Raw genomic sequence first — 24,087 nt, 5'->3', positions numbered from 1 at the left:
TTGCAGCTCCTGGGACTCTGGTACCCCGTTCCCCCAGGCTGCTGGGTCTCTGGAACTGGTGGCACTCGTCTGCCTGCTTAGAACTCCGCAGTCCCATATAGGCTGGGCTCCGGGGACAATGTGTGCCCGCCTGCTTGCTTGAAACTCCACAGTTCTCTGAGCACAGCCAGAACAAGGAGGCAGATATAGGTTTCTGGGACCTGCCTAGCCCCTTCTCTGCACCCAGAAGGCTCGAGGGTCCCAAACAGGCTAGGCTTGGTGGAGAGTGCCCTGGACACTTACCGCAGGCCACAGGGCCTCTGGAACTGGTGATGCTCACCTGCTTGCCTAGGAATCCACAGTCCTCCAGACTCAAGGGGAAGCTGATGCAGGTGCCCCAGACCCGCCCAGCCATTCCATGGCACCCAGAGTGTGCAAGGGTGCCAAATAGACTCGAGCAATGCATTTTAAAGTTAACTGCGTGTGAACAACTTTGGGAAGGACCAGGTAGCTTAGAATTTTCATGGGCCTATGGAGCCCAGTACCAGGAAAACAGGTATTCCTTGGCTTGCCATCAGTGTGGATGGTAAGATTCATGTTGGGGAACTTTTAACAGTCTCTAGGAACACAGGAAAAGGTGAGCCCACAGTTAAACACTGATGTGCTTTTTAAATGGGTTTAGCTCAGCGGCATAAGCACCTGCCTTGCAAGCAGGCAGTCGTGAGTTCGATCCCTGGTACTGATAAAAACGAAAAAAAAAAAAAAAAAAAAAAAAAAAGGATGTGGAACAAAAGGTAGAAATTCTTTTATTCAGGAGAGATCATTTTCCACAAGGGTTTTCAAATTCCACTGGGGCAAAATTAACAGAAGACTGAAGGGCATAAGGAGAATGAATTGGGTTTTCAAACTCTCACTCTCTACATGTGAAACTGTGAGCGGGAAATGAGAGCATCTCCCTGCCTGCCTAGTCATCCTGTCCTAGTGCTACAAGGAGAGCAGTGGCCGTGCTGTCTTCAGAGCCCCACCATCCCTTGTCCTTATTACTGTTGGGGCGGAGTCCTGCACTGCTGCTTGCTTAGAGTGTTTTACAACCCATCCTCAATTTCACTTAAATTGGTGTATTTTTGTAAATAATCAGCTAAAAATGCTCCTTCGGCTGGGGATTTAGCTCTGTGTTATACGTGCTGTTTGGCAAACACAATGAGTTTGAGTTTGAGGCATGAGCTTCATCCCTGGTCCCAAAAACACACAAAGATAAACCTTCTTTAAATAGTTCAGGTTGTGTTAATCTTTTCTTTTTGCTACCTTCTCAAGTATATAAAGGAAAATAACTTCAAATCAAGTAAAATAATGAATCTGGTGATTAAAGTATTTCAGCTGTTAAATGAAAAGCCTGCTGGACATCTTTATTTTAAATTCAGCAAAAGGAAGTAGTTTTCACCATGATTACAAGTTTTCAAATTATGGAATGAAGAAGAGAAGTGGAGTGATAAATAAACTTGATAATTGTCTGGAAAACCCACTTGAGAACACCCATATTTTGTGGCTACGTACCCGATTTTCAGGAGAAAGCACCATACTTTCTCCCCCTCCTGGAAGGAAGCTGCATGTACATAGCTCCTTTGAATATAACACTCCAATGTGAAACAGTAATATAAAACAGAACAGCTAATAACAAGCTTTGGAAAGAAGAGAAATGGTGTTGTAAATCCTTACCTTTCTTTGCATTCTTCTATCTGGTGGTAGGTAACAATCTGATCTCTGCTGAAGGGAGAGAGTGTTTGTGGGGGTGAGTGGTACAACTGGACCTTTCTTTGGCTCCTAAATCAGTAGATGCCTACAAAAGCTGGATTAAATGCTGGAGAACAAGGGAGGTTTAGCAAGATGCTATATGGCTTCTGTGATCTCCTACACACGGATGGTGAACAAATAAAAGAGCAGAGCACTCTGAAAGATGAATCCTCACTGAAATGTTACACGGCTTCTGTCCAAATTACACTCACATATCAACTTCTCTTATTTCACTTTGTGTGGTTTATCTCATGGAAAGTAATTGATATTTTGATGACTTTAATTTCTAGTTTTTAGCCTAGGCTGCAGCAAGTCATCCAATGCAAACTGGAATTTGAAGATTCATAATGAATTAAAAAGATATATTCTAGGCTCATGCAAGGTTGTTTATGCCTTGACCATTTGGTTTAGGTTTTGTTTATTTAGTACTAATTCTTTGATATGCACTCTTTAATTCTAATTGCCAGCAAGGAGCAAGTATCTCTCTGAATCTCATTTTCTAAAATCAACTGTCTGATACTTTTCACTTATATTTCTGTTATTATTATTATTTTGAATAATAAGATTTTAGTTCTATTTTTAATTATTCATGTTGAGATGAAACAATCATCTATTATAAATTGTGAGTAGTGCAGCTCACGTGTCATAGTCTTCTCTTCATTTTGTGATATTTAAAATGTTTTGGTTATTGTAAATACTAAAAGTTTCAGATGTTATTTCTTAAGATTTTCCTTCTTTTGTCTCATGCAATAGGTAAGTTAATCCACTTGTTATTTTAAAATTCATTTGTATTGAAATATAATTTTAGTATTAAAATGTTTTCAATTTGGCAAATAGTTTGGCAAATATAATTTTAGTATTAAAATGTTTCCATTTGGCAAATAGTTTTTAAGTACCTTATAATGGACTGAATTGTGTTCTTTCAAATCCATATGCAGAAATCTCTATATTCAGGCTCTCAGAATATGTTAAATTTGGAAACCAGGGCAGTGCATGAAGAAATAAATCTAAAACAGGTCACTGGGATGAATTTTAATACAGTATGTCAGGTATACTTGCAAGCAAGTATTAGGATATAGATACACCAAAGGAATACACAAGAAAAAGACATGATCTATAAGACAGAGAGAGAGAGAGAGAGAGAGAGAGAGAGAGAGAGAGAGATCTCAAAAGCACCAAACCTGCCAATACCTTGATCTCTAAGTTTTAGTACTCTGAAAAGTGAGAAAATTAAATTCCATTCTTTAAGCTCTTCAGTCTGTGGGAAATATTTCTGAATACTTATTGAATAACATAGAGCTATTTTGTTGTGGTCATTACTTCAAGTATTGGTGTTTCAGTATGAAAAATACTAGATCAAGGCTGCTTTGAACCAATTCTCCAAGGGCTGGGTAAGAAAGAAAATAGCAGAGAACAGAGGTGCTCAGAGTTGAAATCTGAGTTAGTCATCTATGAGAATTCTGGAAGAGGAATTGGATCCAGGAAATCATACATAGAAAATAAGAGATTCAAGTCTCAACATTGCCAACAAATGTATATATGAACCTAATAGATTAGAAAGTCTGCATGTCAATGTACTGAGTGAAAACTGGGCACAAGAAGTTGAGGAAGGAGGAAAACCAAGGGAGCTTCATGTTCCCAACATCCATATGATGGAGTCAGAGAAGTGAAAAATATGAGTGACATCATTTGGACCTCCCATAGTCATGTGTGTCTGTGCTCCTTTTGCAGAAGAAAGCTTCTGTCTCCTGATTTTAGCTGAAAGAATCATCATTTCTTCATGAATGTGTCACCCCAAGATAGAAACATAAGGTGTGACCAAGAAGTTACTATAATGGAAAATCTGACAGTCTTGTGTATAGGCTTGGCACTATGCCTGTCTACTGTCCAGAGATGGAGAGCCGACCCTTGCTGATGACGAACTTTTCTCAAATAGAACACAAGTTTGCTCTCTTCATTACAGGATGACTCCAGGGGTTAGAATGATAACTAGTGACCAAGAGAGGTTTAGGAAGTTGTTGAATTTGCTCATTTTAGTTCTCAACCATAGTAGCAATGCACTTCTTGATTGTGCTTCTGCCAGTAGGCATGCATGGCTGCATAAATACTAACAAAGGCAAACCATGGAAATAACGACTACTCTAGTTTAGTAATGAAAAGTCAATGCAGGAGCTCACAGTAGAATATATCAAGAAGCATACAGTGTCAGTGAAATGGAAAACATACAAACAGGGGAGAGTACTGACATAAATGAGGTCATCTTCAGAGTCTTGTGGAACAGCATAATGTGCATATCAACTTGTGCATTTACAAGAAGGAGAAAAGAGAGAAAGGCATATAGGTCATATTAAAAACATATGTTGCTAGAAATCTTCCTAATCTCTAAGTTTTGAGCATGAGTATGCTCAGTTCTGAGCAATCTGTCCAGTGGCTCAATTTATACCATTTGCTACCTCCCTCCTCATATAAGTTGCCCTGGGCTGTGATCCTGCTGTTGGGCAACTCCAGAGGATTTCTTTATTTATTAAAGACACTTGAGAGTTTTTACAGACACATAGTGATAGGACATACTTCATCTCTGCTTTGTTGGTGGTATGTCTCTGGCTTTCCAAGGTCCAGTCTGAACCTGCTGGTCTCAGTCCAGTGTGGCTCTCAACAGACACAGTTCCTTTCTCCATGTGATTTGCCTGCTCATGGATTTGGTCTCCTCCTTGCATAGGGTCCTCTGTTTGACACCCTTGGGTACCCATTCCACCAGCAGTGGTCTAATCTCAGGACACTGAGCCTGCCTGTTTATATCTCCTGTTTTCTACATGCAGCTGCACCAGCCCTAACATTTACTTATTTATGAGATTCTTTGGGCAGTGTTATTTGGGAAAAACTGTGACCTGATTCTCTGGGTAGGCTAGGGATAGAGCAGAGACAAGTAACTTGCCTTGGAAATAAAGATATGGGCAGACCATGCATGTGATTATGATTGGATTTTAGAGTGGCATGGGTGTGGGATTGAGACTGTGAATGACTCCTTATGTGTGTTACTCAGGAAACTTTTCTCCCTACATATTAGATTTTACATTAATAATTTTGAAGTGGTGATGACCTAAAAATTATAGAGCTACTGGAATGATAAACTTGGGTAATGAACTAAGACCTGTTCAGTTCCTGCTGAACACCAAAAGAATACAGAGTGGGTAGTAGAAGAAAGTCAGTACAAACATAAATTATGACTGCAAAATATGTTACATACATGAGAATTATAATTACAGTATTCTTTCCCATGTTAATATGTGTACAATATGCACATATATTAAGCTGATATATTTGCTTTCTTTGTTGTACCATAATGTTGACAAACAGTATTGATCCTTGAGAATGTTGAGTTGGTATTATGAGTTTAAATTATGAAATGTTAAGAAAAGCGTAAACATCACCCCGATGAAAATGTTGCCTCCTGTTCTGTGCAGGGAATTAATGTGTTTTCAGTTGTATGTGGGATGGTTTTATCATGTTAGGGGTAGCTGTGAACTAGTTATTGCATGTGGAGACTTAAGTGTAGTTTAAGGAAATGTATCTGGTTATTCAATTGAAAAATTTTGTGATGTGCAATTGTGAAGCCAACTTGAAAGAATTAGGCATCTAAATATTAAAAAATAGTCCTCTCTAATTCACTTTATAAAACAAATTTGTCAGCAACTCTTTTTGTCAATGTAGAGCTCTATGAAGACTTTCTGCCCTAAAGTTCCAACCCTTCTCTGAGGCCATTGCATGTTGAGGCCCAGCCTGGTGCTCCTACCTGAGCTCCCTTCTTCTGGGGTGCAGGCTCTGAGATAGCAGTTGTTGGTATTCACCATCGTGTGCCCTGTGATATCCCTGTGCAGATGAACACAATCTTTGCATTTCTACCCTCCTAACAGAGCCGCATAGGGTGTCATAAGTATCTGATGCCTATGAATCCACTGACACTGGGAAGAAAAGACTATGCATCCAGCAGTAATGTGGCATCAGGCTCTGAATAACAGGGCCATTGATGTACAGTTTCCAATGTTTAAAATCATGGATTTGACAGTAAGTTCTGTGGTTGGTGCCTTGCACACCCTTCAGTGGCTGTTTGCAGCCACAATTTTTTTTGTTAATGACAGACTCACTCTTTGGCCATGGGATAAACAGCCTGTGAGGAAACTGCATGCAGTGACAATGTATATACATAGTCCAGGGTCATGTGACCAAAACAGAGCCACTGATGTTTTTCTAAATAAAGTTTCCATTTGGGGCAGGCCTCTGATGAAGGTCATGTAGTGCATGGTTTCTCTCCAGAGAGCAGCAGCATTAGAGCTATTCTTGTTTTACCATGGGATGTGGAAACTATGTCTTGGCCAGTGTGATTTGTGTATGTGACAAGATTTCTCAGTGTACACCAGCACAAAGGGTCAAAATGTGAAGCATTCTCTTAGGGATGGGGACCTCATTCTTGCCTTAATTTTGCTGTTGGCTTTGCCTAGACATGTTTTACACTGATTTTCAAAGCCTACAAGTGGATTCAATGCAAAAAGGTAATTATTTAACCAGGGATAAAGGTACAACAAAATATCTGTGTGGAAAAAATGGACCCATTTAGCACTGAGTATACATGAATATTAACTTGTGATGAGACTGTGAAGGCTACAGTACAAATTTTCTAAGTAAAATATAAGAAAGGATGTCAAATCTGAGTAGATGTTACACACAAAATATTTGTATTTCCTTATGTTCATATATTGAACCTCAGAAAAAATAGCTATCATCAGAAATCAATCAGTAACAAATTCTGGAGGGGCTATGGGGAAATAGAAGCCCTTTTCTAGTGTTGGTGGGTGTGCAACCACTCTGGAAATCAATGTGTAGATTCTTCACAAAACTAGAATTGGAAGTCTCATTTGATCAGCTATTCTGTCTCTGGATATCTTCACAGAAAGATTAGAAACATACCACAGCAATATATGTGTACCATGCTTATAGCAGCACAACTGTTAATAGCCAGATCTTACAAGCAACCTAAATGTCCATCAACTAAAGATAAAAAAGATGTGGTATTTCTATATCATGGAGTACTACTCAGCCATCAAGAAGGATAAACTTGAGATTTTTATAGGTAAATGAATGCAACTAGAGACCATACTCATAAGTGAAACAAATCAGAAATAAGTCATAAGTGAAATAAATAATAAATAATAAATGTTATATACAGAACAATAATTATACTACTCATTTCTCTTAGCTGATTGAAAAGAAAGATTTGTGCTGATGTTTTTGGATAATTAAATGCAGATATTTTGTACTTTGAGTAGCTAATTTAAAAGCAGCAGTACTAGCCATTGTCACTCTCTGATTATCTTGTTACGAGAAGTTTTTCCTCTTTAAAATAAAATAAGCAATTGGGAGGTTTAAAGAAATATCAGTTGGTTTTCAGAAAAAATATTATCTTACATAATTATAGATTCACAGCTTGCACAAGGTGTCCAGAATGCTCTCACACGTTCCTCAACTTTTCTCTTAATGGCATCATCTGCCATCAATATAGGACAATATGAGATGCAAGAAATAAGGGAACAACCTAGATAACGTATTCAGATTGTTTCTGTTTTATGTGCTCTTGCTGGTACATATGTGATGTTCTAGTCAGTTTTAATAATATGCAGCTTAACACCAGCACTGATTACACAAAATATAACTCTAGTTTATCTCTGTAAGGTTCCATGCCACTAACAATTTATAGTAGTCATTTTTGTTGTAGAGACTCTCTGCTGAAAATCAAATGCAACTCATGAACATTTGAGTTGGGAATTTTCACAGATCCTCTTTAAGACTCACTTTGTTGGATTTACAAATGAATCTGACCTATGAACATCCTCCTGGAACAGAGTTCATTCCACATTTGAGCACCAGCTGTGTCTTAAGTTTCATATATCCATACAAATGATCAAGAAAAAGTCCAACATGACTTGGTGGGCTTCGTCCCAGAGATGCAAGAAGGCTTAATGTACACAAATCACTAGATGTAATCCATCATATAAACTGAAGCAAGAAGACAACACAAATGATCATCTCAACAGATGCAGAAAAATTTTCTGACAATATCCAACATTCATTCAGGATAAAGAATCTGAAGAAACTAGATTAGAAACACCCTATATCAATTTAATGTAAAGCTATTTATGATTAATTTACTGTCATAATCACATTAAACAAAAATAATATTCTAGAAAAGAAAGTGGGAAGCGACACCAGAAATTATATACCTAGTCCTGTCCCTGGATAGGTAGAAACAATAGTGTGAAAATGGTCATACTTTCAGAATTAGTAGACATATTATTAATCTAAAATATTGTAGGCTCACTAGATGACTGTGTGGAAGTTGTTGAGACTAAGTTAACAAAACTAGTTCTTATGTCAAATTTTATATTTTCCATTTTCTATGGGGAAATAAACTGTAGAGACACTTTATATTATATCTCATGTTCAACAGGGAGCAAATGAGAATTTCTAAATGAAAACCCAGGCTGGGTTGATTAGAAAACCCACATTTTAAAAATCACATTTCTACATTTCTGAAATCACAGTTTAATCTTTTCAGTAGTTTTGCACTGAAAGGGAAGAAAGGAGAACATAAATGCACCTACTGTGAAAATATGTATCTTTGTTTGCTCTTAGACATAAAATATATATGTGATGAATATTTAGCAGCTGTGATATATTTAAGATCTCACATGTCACACAAAATAAATTTTAGGAAGACATAACATTACATAACAGTAAATGTCACAGGAAGGGAGGAAAGCCAGAAAATGAGAGCAGTGGGGTCAGGGGAGGGGGAGAGAAAGGATGCGAGCTGACTCTGGTCTACATTTGCTTACTTCAGCAGCTTGCAGACATTCAAGGACTGCCTGTGCTCACCAAGCACCTTGTGTGTGATCCAGATGGGTGAAGTTGAGAATAGAGGGAACTGCAAGTCTTTTCAAAGAGCAAGTATTAACACGGAATGCCAAATGAGAACTTAGCAGTGCTGTCCTCCTTCCCTCCAGCTCTGACCTGCTTCTCCCTACGTGAGAAAGCACAGACCAGGTCTCAGGCTGCTGTGGGAAAATTGGGTTTACAGTAGCCAGGAGCTCAGGAGAAGAAAGGAAATTTTATTAAAGCCATTGGTCCCCAGAGTCTGAGGTACCAATTACAAAGTTTGTCTCTTTTATAACATGATAACAAAAGTTGCAAAAAGTAGGTAAGCTGTAGCTGAAGGCCATGGTACAGTGGGAATCTCGTGGGGTGCCATAGTAGTATGTAGCAAAGTTGTCTTTAGAACATTAACACAAGTTTCATTTCAATGCCAAATCCTGTGATTTAGCTGAGTTCAGTGGCAGAGACTAGAATGGCTGCAACTTTATGGAGCAAAATGTCTGTGTGTTTAGGTCAGGATATTTGCTTTAAGATCCCTGCTCAGCACTCTGCCCATTTGAGGTTGAGCAGTCATTTGGCCTCTCAACTTCAATTTGCTTGTCTGCAACATGGATAGAATAATAATAATTCATTCTTGACTGCTTTAAAGTGTTGTAGGCCCAGGTAGTATGGTGCTTGTCTGTAATTTTAGTATTTTGGGAGGCTGAGGCAGGAGTCTCTCAAATCTCCTGGATACTTAGGGGAGAACCTGTCTCAAAAGGAGGGCTATGGGCAAAGCAAAGAGCTCAATCTTCAGGTTGAAAACCAAAGAAACAAAACAATAATGATGAATTTAAGGCATTTAGCACAGTGCCCAGCAGCGTAAACCAGCTAAACCACAGGCAGGTTCTCTGCCAAGTGCGGTTTCGGCTTATTGAAGGAGAGGGAATCAGGGTACAGATTCATAGCAAGACTGTGCAATGTTTATTAACAGTAAACAACTGGGAACACAGCCCTGTATGCTCCTCGCAGTGAGGCAGGTTTCAGGTCACTCCTGGAAAGCCCCAGCCCAGAGGCAATCTCAGGCTGCCTCTTATGACGTCACCATCACGCTCTGCCAATGGGCTTGGAGAATTGAGGCCACACCTCCCTGTGTCGGCAATGTGAGCAGGCGGAGGGGCTGAGCAAAGGCTGTTGGGAATAATTTCTCTGCGATGGACCAGACTGAGCTGATGTGTTCTCACCTTTTGTCTCCTCCCTGCCTAAGGATTTCAGAACAAACTGGAAGCCAGAAATCGGCTGTGACAAAGAAAAAGGTAAACTTCACGAGGTCACTGCCCCTAGGCCCAGACCAAGTTTCTAACAACCATGCTATCAGCAACGTCTGGGCCATCCCTAAGGAGAATGGGGAGACTGCAGCGCCCGAGTACCCCATCAAGTCCTCTCACAGCCACTCAGCTCTGGAGCCCTGGCCCACTCTCCATTACCTGACTGACTGGCTGTAACTCTGCGCCTCATGTCTGGGCTTGGTGTTCTCTCCTGTCACCCACACTGGACCTCCCTTAGCCCCATTGTCCAAAAGCCTTGGTCCCTGCCCTTGCTGCAATGGAGAGGAAGCAGGGCACAGACCGTTTCTGGGGCCAGGGAGGGAGGAGTAGGATGTGGTTAGTCCCAGTCGCCCTAGACACTGTCATTAGTATCCCTCATCTGGCCTTTGATCTTCACACATGGTCCCCTAATGTGTCTTTACTTCCTCACAGTTTCTGTGATGGAGGCACGAATTTCCACTCGGACATGAGGTTGGAATCATGGCAAGGAGCACAGAGAGGTACTGGGTTCCCTTCCTCCTGAACTCAGACACTGACAATGTGATAACTTCACTGTGGAGTACAGTGTATGCAATCATAGGAGAGCAGGTTTGTGTTGTTTTTGCCAGGTTTCTAGCCTTCCGGATACACTTCAGAATTTTCTCAGTTCTCCACGTGTGAATTCCCTCTGACTCTGGACTCAGAGTGCCCTTTCCTACAGCTCCATAGAGTGAGAGTTACATGTCCAGTGTGGAACAGATTACAGGAAACTCAGCTTCACAGCATAGGTCTTTCTCACATCAATTCCTGGTAGAAAGCTGAGTAGTAAAGGGTTAATACGCATCCTTAAATTTTTTTTCCAGGTAGAGTCTTGCTTTGTAGCCTAGGTTGACCTGCATTCACAGGCCTCCTGTCTCAGTCTCCCAATGGCATGTAACCCCATGCCCAGCTACTTTCTGAAATATCTGTTTTGCTTGATTCTCTTGAGAGAATTGAGACCTATCAATGTACTTAATGGTGATATTTCCATAAATGTGTATGACAGTAATCACTTTCCTTCAAAATAATGTTTACCTTGGGTTTTCTTAGTTCTCAGGTTCCCTAGAGCTGTGTCTTCAAGGCTTCTGCCATTAGGGTCCTTGGTAGAATTTTGAGAAGTGCCAGTGTTACTCTAGCAGATGGGTAAAGACAGTGCCCAGATGTTTGGTTCTGAACCACCCAGTGTACAGTTCCCACCTATTTAGTGTTTATGTTTCCACCTCTGCTTCTGGTTTTGTCTCTGGGATTGGCTGATTTATGGCAAACCTCAGAGCTGCAAGTTAAAAGATTGAGTTTACCTTCTACTGTTGCTTCTCCTGGGGGTGTCGTGTGTGTGTGTGTGTGTGTGTGTGTGTGTACTCGGGTTCAGAATCCAAGGCCTTGAGTGAGTCCAGGGCCATGGACATGCTGGGAAGTGCTCCATCACTGAGCTGCACTTCTGCCTAGTCATTGCCTTTTATTGAATGATCGATCAACTGATTTTACTACTAAAGATGAAGTCCAGGTAACACCTAAATCTTCAGCTGTTTAGAAAATTTTCTTTCTATTCATTTTTTAGTGACAGCTTTTTATTTTTTTCCAAGATGATGTGAATATTATGATCCTTTTGTCCAGCCTCCCCAGGATGTAGAATTCAAAGACAAACAACAAGGGGCTAGCTGCCTGTGTTTAAGCCACATTAACAGTTCATGTTCTCATTCATTAACATCTTTGTAGCACTGTGTCCAGTTGTGGGTGGCACTGCAGCAGATGACACGCACACCAGTGTTCTGTAAAAACTCTGCAGGAGGATGTGAATACAGGGTATTTTCATTTTTGTGAGCATCACTGCTTTTCCTTTCTATAGATTCAAGGAAAGAACTGCCTTGGTGAGGTGGCAGTAGTGGAAAGTAAGAAAAAGATTAAAAATATCAGTCACCCTGGGACAGACACAAGGTGAGTGGCATTCACCTAAGGAAATGAGTGAGTCTTGAGTGGCCAGACTGCTGGGGATGAGGGATCAGATGGCAGAGGAGGATCAAGGTTCAGATGAGTAAAGTGTCAGTTACTGGTTAAGAATTCTTTTTTTTTTTTTTTTGTCTTTTTCCTTTTTATCAGTACCGGGGATCAAACTCACGACTGCCTGCTTGTTAGGCAGGCGCTTATGCCGCTGAGCTAAATCTCCAGCCCCTGCATTAGGGAGCTATGGGTGTTATAGCTCAGTGGTTGGGTGCTTGGCAAGGTTGTGTTTAACACGCAGTATGATCTCCAGCACTGAAGAACAAAATCAAAAACAAAATATACGAGGGAGGGACAGAACGAGTGAGAGAGACAGACAGACAGACACACACTGAGAGAGAGAGAGAGGAGAGAATAGAGAAGGAAAGAGACAAGAGGAAGAGAGGGTGGGGGGAGAAAGGGAGAGAGAGATACAGAGAGACACTTAGAGAATAAATGTATGTACACTTGTGAAACTCAAATAGATGTGTTTGTGTCAGTTCACTAGGGCCTAATGGAAACATTCTGTAAGTGGTTGTTGCTATTCTGGCTACTGAGGCAGGGAATTCAGGCCAGTGAAAACAGCCAGTCATCTATGTCTCTCTGAAAGCCCCTCAAGGTATGTGAGAGGAGACCCAGCTACCAGGATTAGGAGAAGATGTTTTGTTTCCTGTTTGACATTTTCTTACCTGACCACATCAGAAAAATCACTTCCTCCCCTGTGCCTCAGTGTCTCAACCTTGATTCCCAGCTGCAGCCCTTGCACCCCAGTGATCCCTTACTAGGGAGTCTGGTATTGAACATGAAGCTGAGTGTCAGGGTCAGTGCAACACACAGCGTCCCTCTGGAGGATCAGTGCCTCCTTTAGTTCTGCGCACCTTCCTTCTGCCTGCTGTGGCTGTCCCAGGTCCCAGCCTGGACAGTTTTTTTGCTAAACTTCAGGAAGAGCAAGGTCATGGGAGTGCAGGTAGGAAGCTGTTGGCACACAGAAACATACATCTCTTGTATATTTTTTGCTTTGAGCTTTCAACCTCTGAAATGTTGGCCTGGTGCTTAGAACACAGGCGAGTGTCCTCCACACTCCTAGTGTCTCCCAGCATGTGTGACTGTCACCTGAGCACAGGAACACTGCCCTACCTGCTGTGCCTCTTTGTGACTATGGCACTTAGGCCTCTTTTTCCTTTATGCCACTTTAACATGCTTTCTTCTGTGCAGGCTCACAAAGCCCACATGGCTCCTGCACCGTCTCTGCTGTCAACACTCTGTCACCCGGTGGTGTCCCTGCTTCAGAAGCTCTTCTCACTGGTGGCATACCTTCAGGTTTGTACATTTCCCCTTTTGCCTGCTGTCTTCCCCTGTGTTCAGCCCATCCTCATTCCCAAAGAACCTTCCTTGTGGAGCCTGGTCCCTAGAGTTCTGTGTTTTCCCTGGGGACTAGGATGGGGAGGTGACAGTGAGGTTTTTCCTTGAGGTTTGAGGAAATGGAACTTGGTCACAGTCAGCTTGGCTCACCTTGCCCCTGTTTGATTCTTACAGGAAGTTGAATCACTACAGCGTATGTTTCTTTTTAAACAACTCTGAGTCTGCCTGTGGCTCCCATCATGGCTGAACCCAAGTGAATGTCTCTGCCGTTGGCAGCAGTTCTGAGACTGAGTGGTCGGGACAGCACAATGTATATGCTACTCCTTCCCATTCATCTACCTGTACCCTTCTCTTAGTTTCATTGTTGCTTATTCAAAATATTGAGAAGCCTGAAATTAAGAGAGAAAAGTTTTACACCAGGTCATGGTTGGTAGAATTTTCAGTCCACAGTCAGCTGTCTCCAAGGCAAAGTGGAATGGCAGAGGGGCATCACAGAGGAGAATGGTGCATGGCATGGCAGGCAGGAAGGCAGGAAGCAGTAAGCAGTAGTAGCAGAAGAAGCAGACTCTACTGTTTAGCATTGAAGTTTAGGATTACATTTCATGGTAGAGTTAGTGTTAGATTTAGGGTTAGTGTTTTAATAAGGGAAAGTTATGTTTAGGATTAATGTTATGCTTATGGTCATGGTTGGTGTTAGGGTTACATTTATGGTGATGGTGATGTCTATAGTTAGGATGTGGCTTCGAGTAATTCCATGTTAAAATTAGGATTAGGGCTATGGTTTTGGTATGTTCAGGAGTAGATTTAAGTTTAGGGCCAAAGTTAGGTTAGGTGTAGACTAAGGTCTATGGTTATAGTTATTGTTGGACAAGGGTAGAGCTAAGCCTTTAGTTTTTTATGTCCAGGTTAAAAATATGGTTTGGGGTAGAGTCAGTGGTAGGGTTATGCACAGGTTTAGGGTCATGGTTGATTTATGGAGCATGTTATAGCTAGAACTCCATGTAGAATTGGGGATACATCTAAGGTTAGAATTTAGGTTAGGTTAAAGATTCAGGTTGAGTTAGGTTTGTGTTAGGATTAATCACCGGCTAGCGATAGGTGTTAGTTTTGGTTCTACCAGAGTACAGGTTAGGTTTAGGCCTTGTGTGTGTCTAGGACAAGGTCTATGTTTAGGACTAGGGCTATGACTAGGTGTAGTGTTTCACCAGTTTAGAGTTTTGGTTAGTGTCAGTTTTAGAGTGCCACCAAGGTGATTTTTAAAACTACATAATCCTGTATAGTTAAGGTTAGGTTCTTCTAGGATTAGACTTAGGTTAATATTAGATATAGGGCTAGGGCTAGAGGTTAGGCTAGGTCTGTGGTTTTAAGAAGTTTAGTGTTTTTTTTTTTTTTTTTTTTTTTCTTTTTCCTTTTCATCGGTACCAGGGATCGAACTCACGACTGCCTGCTTGCAAGGCAGGCGCTTATGCCGCTGAGCTAAATCCCCAGCCCCTAGAAGTTTAGTGTTTTGTTAGCGGTTAGTTTCTATGTTTAGTAACATGATTAGTTTTAGGATGGCATTAGACTTAGGCTAAGATTCCAAATTTAGAATTATTATTTTGATTTGTTAAAATGCTACCAGGATTCAGTTCAGGCTTAGGATTAGTGTTTGTTTTAGGGTTAGGTCTGAGGTACAGGTAGTGCTAAAGGTTAGAGTTGTGGTTAGGGTCGTGGTTAGGTTTAGGTCAGGTCTTTTAGCAGATTTAGGATTAGTATTACATATACAGCTGGATTAGTGTTAGATTAAGAGTATTATTATAACTATTCCTATGTCTAGGCCTATTCCTGGATTTGTGACTGAATTACACTCTGGTTCTTTTAGGGTTAGTTTTAGGGATGTGGGTTTAAGTGTATGGCTAGGGCTGTGTTTAAGTGTATGGCTTTTGCTAGGATTTGGGATGTCTCTAGGGATAAGTTTCTTTTGACATTAAAGTTAGGATTAGAGTCACTCTATGGTAATGCCAGGATAAGTACTAGAATTAGGGTTAGGTTTGCTGTCATATAAAGGGCTAGAGTAGGGCTAGGGTATGGTGAAAGCTAGGACTAGGGCTACTTTTTCATTAGGGTTAGTTTTAGAGTTAGTGAGAATGTAAAATTTAAGTTTCCCCCAATATGGGGGTTAGTTTTAGGGATGTGGATAAAGTTAGGGCAATGGATAGCACTATTTCTAGAGTGTGAAAACTAGCTTTGACTCAGGCTGGTAGTCAATGAGAGTTAGTGTTAGGGTTTGTTTTAAGGTAGAATTAGTGTTAGGTTTAGGTTTGCACTGGGTTTTCAGTTTGGGGAAGGATTACAGCAAGATCTACCACTACGTTAAGTTCTAGGACTACAATTAGGGCCATAGCTTCTTCAGAGTTAACGTTAGGGTTAATTTTAGGACTAGAGTCAATGTTAAGTATGTTATTAGATTTCTAACAGGTTAAGGGTTAAGTTTGGAGTTGGAATTCTAGCAAGATATTAAGGATAGGCTTAGATATGTTACAGATTAAAGGATATGTATACTTTAAAAGGTTCGTTTGTAGTCAGTGTTAGGTTGTAGTTAAGCCTATGGCAGCCATAATTCTATGGTTCCACCAGGGTTAATGTTAAATACTAATATAGAGTTAGTGTTAGAAGTCCACCAGAGTAATGTTTATTAGTGAGATTAGTAGGAATGTGGGTTTATGGCTAAGGGTAAGGCTAGGCCAAAGGCTAATTTTAGGGTTTGAGCTAATGCTATGGTCAGGGTATTACTAGGATTAGTGTTAGGGTGATTGATAGGGTTTGCCAAGGACTTGTGCTAGGCTTTGGCCTATGTTTGGCTTCTGCTCAGTGTCAGATTTACAATTAGGGTTAAGTTCCTAGTTATGTTTATGGCAAGGGCTCCACCATGGTTGAGTTAGGGATTACTTATTGTTAGATGTAGGCCTAAAGCTTGTGCCATGTCTAGTTCTAGGGCTAGGGTTTAATTAGAGTTTGAGTTAAGGTTATGGTTTTGGTTATAGTTATAGTTATGTTTATGGTTGGAGTTGCCATTGAGTTGGCAGTGATTTAGCATTATTATTAGGGTTAGGCTTAAATTTAGTGTTAGGGCTAGGATTAGGGCTAAATCTAGTTCAAGGACTAGGTTTAGGGTTAAGTTTGTTAGTCTCACATGTTTACACTAAGGATTTAATTACATTTTGCATTTAAGACTGAGCCTCCAGTCAGGTTTAGTTTCCCAGAGGGTTACTGTTAGTATTAGGAATGGGATTAGGATCCGCGCCTAGCCATCGGTGTGCAGAGGAGGAGCTGGGCGGATCTGGGGTGCCTGCATTGGCCTCTCCGTGTGTCTGGAGGACTGTGGATATCTCGGCCCAGACTGTTTGGATCCCTCCAGGCTTCCAGGTGCAGTGAAGGGGAGAAGTGGGTTTGAGGTCTCTACATCCGCCTCCCCATCCCGGTTGCACTTGGAGAACTGCTGAGCTTCCGATGGGTAGGCGGGCCCACACTATCCCCCGAGCCCAGCCTGTTTCACTGCCACGCCTAGCCATTGGTGTGCAGAGGAGGAGCTGGGCAGATATGGGGTGCCTGCATCGGCCCCTCCCTGTGTCTGGAGGACTGTGAATATCTCTGCAAGCAGGGAGGGATCGCAGGTTTCTGAGGCACTGTGGCCTGTAGTGAGTGCTCAGCACACTCTGCCCAAATCTCAGACTGTTCTGGACCCTCCAGGCTTCTGGGTGCAGTGAAGTGGAGTAGTTGGTTAGAGGCCTCTACATCCGCCTCCCCATCCCAGCTGCACTTGGAGATCTGCTGAGCTTCCGACGGGGGGGCGGCCCCACACTATCCCCCGAGCCCATCGCCGCGGCACCTATCCATTGGTGTGCAGAGGAGGAGCTGGGCGGATCTGGGGTGCCGGCACTGGCCTCTCCATCTGTCTGGAGGACTGTGGATATCTCGGCCCAGACTGTTTGGGTCCCTCCAGGCTTCCAGGTGCAGTGAAGGGGAGAGGTGGGTTGGAGGCATCTAAATCCGCCTCCCCATCCCAGTTGCACTTGGAGAACTGCTGAGCTCCCGACAGGTGGGTGGACCCACACTATCCCCGGAGCCCAGCCTGTTTCGCTGCCGCGCCTAGCCATCGGTGTGCAGAGGAAGAGCTGGGCGGATCTGGGGTGCCTGCATCGGCCTCTCTGTGTGTCTGGAGGACTGTGGATATCTCTGCAAGCAGGGAGGGATCTCAGGTTCCTGGGGTGCAGCAGCCTGTGGTGAGTACCCTAACCCGGCTGCGATTGAAGAGCTGTGGAGCTTCCAAGGGGAAGGTGGGCGCACAGTGTCCCTGAGGCCTAGCTTGTCTGGAACTGTGGAGTTCTGAGCAGGCAGAGGAGGGCCATTGGTTCTGCAGGCCCAATGGCTTGGGGTAGCGTGGTGCCAGAGTCTCAGTATCTGCAAACATAGAAGGGGATTTTCAACAGGTCCTGAGGAAGCTTTCAAATAACACTTGAAACACAGAAATATAGGAAAATGACAAAACCAAAGACCAAATTACAACCTCAAACCTCCAGCCCATCTCAAGAAACCCTAGGAGCAATGTATATAGAAGAAAATATATCCCATCCACCTCATATATCGGACACAATAGCTACTGAAGTTGACAAGCAACTCCAGGAAGCTTTAAAGAAATTCAAACTCAAAATAATCTCCCAGATAAAAGAAGAAATGAGAAAAGAAATGAAAGAAATTCTGAATATGTCTAAAGAAAACACAGATAAAAAAATTGGAGGAACTAAACAAAAAGATAGAATCCCTAGACAAGCAATATAAGAAACAAACAGAATACATAATGCAGATGCACAGAGATATACAGGAAATAAAAAACTCCACTGAAAGTTGTAAAAACTGCCTTAATGAAAGTGAAGATAGAATTTCAGACCTTGAAGACAAGATTGCAGCTAGTGAACAGGAAAGGAAAGATCTTTTAAAAAAAACAAGGAATCAGGAAACAACAATTCAACAACTGCAAGATGATGCAAAGAAGAATAACATAAGAATGATAGGGATTAATGAAAAAGAAGTAGACAACATAAAGGATGTTAAGAGGATATTTAGAGAAATAATAGCTGAAAATTTCCCAAGCATGAGATCAGAAACTGACATCAGGATCAGTGAAGCATATAGAACTCCAAATAGTCATAACCAAATAAAACTACACCCAGAGATATAATAATCACCATCCCAGAAATCCAACACAAGAATAGATTATTAAAAGCTGTCAGAGACAAAAGACAGATCACTTATAAAGGAAAACCTATCAGAATCACAGCAGACTTCTCATCACAAACAATAAAGTCAAGAAGAGCATGGAGTGAAGTATTCCAGATCCTAAAGCAAAATGATTTCCAACCTAGACTGATATATCCTGCAAAACTATCATTCAAAATAGATGGTGAAATACGATACTTCCATGACAAAGAACAGCTGAAGAACTTCATGAGCACCAAACCAACCCTGCAAAAAATATTGAAAAACAGTTTAGATACACAAAGGAAAAAACCACTAAGCAAAGCAGATAACTAAACAGAACAGAAAGATAAAGAGGCAACAGCAGAGAGATAACATGTCAACAATAAACCAGCATTTAACAGTAATAACCATTAATGTAAATGGTCTCAATGCACCAATCAAGAGAAACAGACTAGCAGAATGGATCAAGAAACAAAATCCAACCATATGCTGTTTACAGGAAACCCATCTAACCCAGAAGGATACAGACTGAAAGTCAAATGATGGAAAACAATTCTTCATGCAGCAGGAATCCAAAAAAAGGCAGGAGTAGCCATTCTGTTTGTAGACAACGTGAACTTTAAACCAACAATGACCATAAGGGATAAAGAAGGTCACTACATACTCGTAAGGGGAAAACTCCAAGAGGAAGAGATAACTATCTTAAATATATACGCACCAAACTCCAGAGCGCCCAGTTATATAAAACAATTATTAACAGAAATGAAAACTCAAATTATCAGTAACACAATTGTAACAGGAGACCTTAATACGCCATTGACACCAAGGGACAGATCAACCAGACAGAAAATGAGCAAAGAAGTAACAGAACTGAATCACACCTGTGAAAAAATGGGTTTGGTAGACATATACAGAATGTTCCACCCAACAACATCAGAATACACATTCTTCTCAGCAGTACATGGATCATTTTCTAAAATAGACCATAAATTAGCTCACAGAACATATTTAAACAAATGCAAAAGAGTTGAAATCATCCCTTGCATGTTATCGGATCATAGCGCTCTGAAATTAGAAATTAATGATAAAAGATACTGCAAAAATCCCACAAACACATGGAAACTGAATAACACACTCTTGAGTAATCAGTGGGTCACAGAAGAAATTAAAGAAGAAATTAAACAATACCTAAAAGAAAATGAAAATGCAGACACAACTTACCGGAATCTGTGGGATGCAATGAAAGCCATCCTGAGAGGAAAATTTATTGCACTGAGTTCCCACATCAGGGAAACAGAATGAATACAAATAAATAACTTGATGCTACACCTCAAACAGCTAGAGAAGAGCAAGTCAAGCCCAAAGCCAAAAGAAGAGAGGAAATTATAAAAATCAGAGCAGAAATCAATGCAATAGAGACTAAGAAAACAATCCAAAGAATCAACGAATCAAAGAGTGGGTTCTTTGAAAGAATAAATAAAATCGATAAGCCCCTAGCCAACCTTATTTAAAAAAGGGAAGAAAAAGCTCAAATTCATGCAATAAGAAATGAAAAAGGAGAAATCACTACAGACCCAATAGAAATACAGAAGATCATCAACACCTATTTCGAAAACCTCTACTCTCAAAAGTTTGATAACACAGAAGAAATAGACAGATTCTTAGAAACATATGAAGTACCAAAGCTAGATCAAGAGGATGTAAAACTGTTGAATAACCCAATCTCTGTTAATGAAATTGAAAATGTAACTAAGTCCTTACCCACCAAGAAGAGCCCAGGCCCAGATGGATTCACTGCAGAATTCTACAAGAAATACAAAGAAGACCTAATGCCGACACTCCTCAAACTATTCAATGAAATTGAAAGGGAAGCAATCCTTCCTAAGTCATTCCTGGAAGCAAATATTACTCTAGTACCAAAACCTGAGAAAGACCCAACTAAAAAAGAGAACTATAGACCGATCTCCCTAATGAACACAGATGCAAAAATCCTCAATAAAATATTAGCAAATAGGATCCAGCAAATCATCAAGAAGATTATACACCATGACCAAGTGGGATTCATCCCAGGAATGCAAGGATGGTTCAACATACGCAAATAAATTAATGTAATCCACCATATCAATAAAGCCAAAAATAAGAATCACATGATCATTTCTATAGATGCAGAAAAAGCCTTCGATAAGGTCCAACATTTATTCATGATAAGAACTTTACAGAAAATTGGAATAGATGGTGTTTACCTCAATATAATAAAGGCCATTTATGACTAACCAACAGCCAGCATCATACTAAATGGCCAAAAATTGAAAGCCTTTACTTTAAAATTGGGCACAAGACAAGGATGTCCTTTATCACCACTCCTATTTAATATAGTACTGGAAGTACTAGCCAGAGCAATTAGGCAAGAGAGAGAAATAAAAGGGGTAAAGATAGGAAAAGAAGAAGTTAAATTATCATTGTTTGCAGATGACATGATACTCTACATAGAAGACCCCCTAAACTCCATTGAAAGACTCTTAGATACAATAAATAAATTCAGTAATGTGGCTGGATACAAAATCAATACTCAGAAATCAATAGCATTCCTATACACAAACAACAAAATCACAGAGAGGGAAATAAGAGAAACTGGACTATTCACATTAGCATGCAAAAAAATGAAATATTTAGGAATTACTCTTATGAAAGAAGTGAAAGACTTATACAGTGAAAACTATAATACACTGAAAAAGGAACTTGAAGATGATCTCAGAAAATGGAAAGACATCCCTTGCTCATGGATAGGAAGAACAAACATTGTGAAGATGGCCATTCTCCCAAAACCCTTATACAGATTCAATGCAATCCCAATAAAAATACCATCAACATACCTTATAGATCTAGAGAAATCACTCCTAAATTTCATCTGAAACCAGAAGAGACCTAGAATCGCAAAGGCAATTCTAAGCAGCAAAAACAAAGCAGGAGGCATCACAATCCCTGACTTGAAGTTATACTACAAAGCAACAGTAGTAAAATCAACATGGTATTGGAATCAAAACAGAGGCGAAGGTCAATGGAATAGATTAGAAGATACAACCACAACTACAAACACTCTCAACCACCTTATCTTTGATAAAGGAGCCAAGCAGGTTCACTGGAAGAACGACAGTCTCTTTAATAAATGGTGCTGGAAAAACTGGCTCTCCATTTGCCGAAAACTAAAGCTAGACCCATGTCTATCACCATGTACTAAGTTAAAATCTAAATGGGTCAAAGATCTGAATATTAAAACAGAAACACTAAATCTATTGGAAGACAAATTGGGTAGAATCCTTGGAGACATAGGAGTAGGTAGAGAATTCATGAACAGGACTCAAACCGCTCGGGAAATACTTCCCAGAATCAATAACTGGGACCACTTCTTATTAAAAAGTTTCTGCATGTCAAAAGAAATCTCCAGCATAGTGAAAAGAAAACCCACAAACTGGGAAAAGATTTTAGTGAATGCTCTCTCAGACAAAGGACTCTTGTCTAAAACATATAAAGAATTAAAAAAACTCAGACCTCCAAAATTCAAAGATCCAATCCAAAAATGGGCATCTGAGATGAATACGCAATTCTCAGATGAAGAAATGCAAATGGCAAATAAATACATGAAAAAATGCTCACCATCATTGGTCATTAGAGAAATGCAATTTAAAACCACACTGAGATACCATCTCACTCCTGAAAGAATGGCCAGGATCAAGAAAACCAACAACAACAAATGCTGGAGAGGCTGTGGGGAAAAAGGAACTCTCCTGCACTGTTGGTGGGAGTGTAGACTGGTATAGCCTTTGTGGAGGTCTGTCTGGAGATTTCTCAAAAAGTTGGGATTGGAAATCCCCTTTATTCCAGCTATTCCACTTCTAGGCATATTCCCAGAAGAACTGAAAGCATCATACCACAGTGATATATGTGCACCTATGTTTATAGCAGCACAATTTGTAATCGCCAGATCTTGGAAACAACCCAAGTGTCCATCAACTGAGGAATGGATAAAAAAGTTGTGGTATTTCTATACAATGGAGTATTATTCAGCTATAAAGAAGGATCGTATTGAGATATCAATAAATGGGCGCAGCTTGAGACCATACTCATAAGTGAAATAAATCAATCTCACATGTGTGAATACCGAATAGTTTCCCTAATGTAAGTAATGATTCAAATATATAAAAATATGTGGTAATCATGATTCCCCATTATGTGGCCTTGAAGCCTTATAAAATTTTCACGTATTAATTAGAAAGGCTCTATTCTGGGCTTCTTGATATGGAAATATTTGAAGCTATAGTATATGAAGTTTTATCCAAATATTTCAAGGAAAAAGACAGACACTATGGTAACTATTATTAAGTCAGGTTATTTGGTGGTGAAGCACTAGATTGCTGAAACAGTCATGCTTTGACCTGTATTGTTATATTGTTATGTCCTGTTTTATCTCAATCTCTCCCTTATTCTTTAAAAAATTATTTAGTTATTTGTTATGTTTGTTATAATTAAGGGGAAATATTTTAAAAATTAGCGGGATATATAATAGTATCTCTTTTTGATTTCCTATTAACTTGTTTTGAAGTCCTGTAATACTCCCATGATCTTGTTTTGACTGATTAGACTCTGTTCCATTCTGTATGATAGTATCAAGATTGAGGATATAGGCAACTACTTTGAAGGCATTAAGATTCACTAAGATGCCCATTCTGGTTTGACTATTGTCTCCTTTGGAAGTCCTGTAATGTTTACAATGCCTAAGTTTTATTGGTCTTGTTCTCTACTGTTTTGTCCAACTTTATAATATCTAATGAGATAGACAATTCTTTTTAAGGAAACAAGAGACATCGTTGATAACCATTGTTGATAACCTTGGACTCTGTTTTACATCATGTGCTATGTCTATCCTTGGTTTTGACTGACAGCTTTGTTTTGCCATATTTGACTTTATTCTCTCCCCCCCCAAAAAAGTATTAAGAACTAAGGAGTAATAAAATCCAAAATGTGTAAATTTTGTTGTAAAAAAGAGAGGGAAAAAAAGAGCTCTAAAGGATATTACAGCAAGTGTGTTTAGGAGTGTTAAATAGCTGACTATATTAATGTTTTTGGATCATTGAACACAGCTGTTTTCAGTCTCTCTGTTTGAATGTCCACTTTGTATTCTTTGATACTGTGATTTGAGCAACTATTTCTAAGATGATAATATGTAATTTATTAACAGGTGATTTCTTACTGTTTTTTTTTGTAGTTCTGTATTACATGTACCCTTACACCACTTTGTTTTGTTTTGTGTTTTTCTCTTTTTCCTTTTAAATAAAATAAAAAATAAAAAATAAAAAAAATCAAGTAGTAACACTAGCACTACACAAACAATGCAAGAATCTTAAATCTAACACCAGCCCTAGCCCTAGCCCTAGCCTAACACTAAATCTACTGCTCAATCTGCTGTAATCACAAACCTAAGCCTAACTAT

The sequence above is a fragment of the Cavia porcellus genome, unplaced genomic scaffold (assembly GCF_034190915.1).
Source record: "Cavia porcellus strain 051 isolate PalLab524CR breed Dunkin Hartley unplaced genomic scaffold, mCavPor4.1 scaffold_9, whole genome shotgun sequence".
NCBI classification, from domain to species: domain Eukaryota; kingdom Metazoa; phylum Chordata; class Mammalia; order Rodentia; family Caviidae; genus Cavia; species Cavia porcellus.
This window is presented reverse-complemented; position numbering follows the sequence as displayed.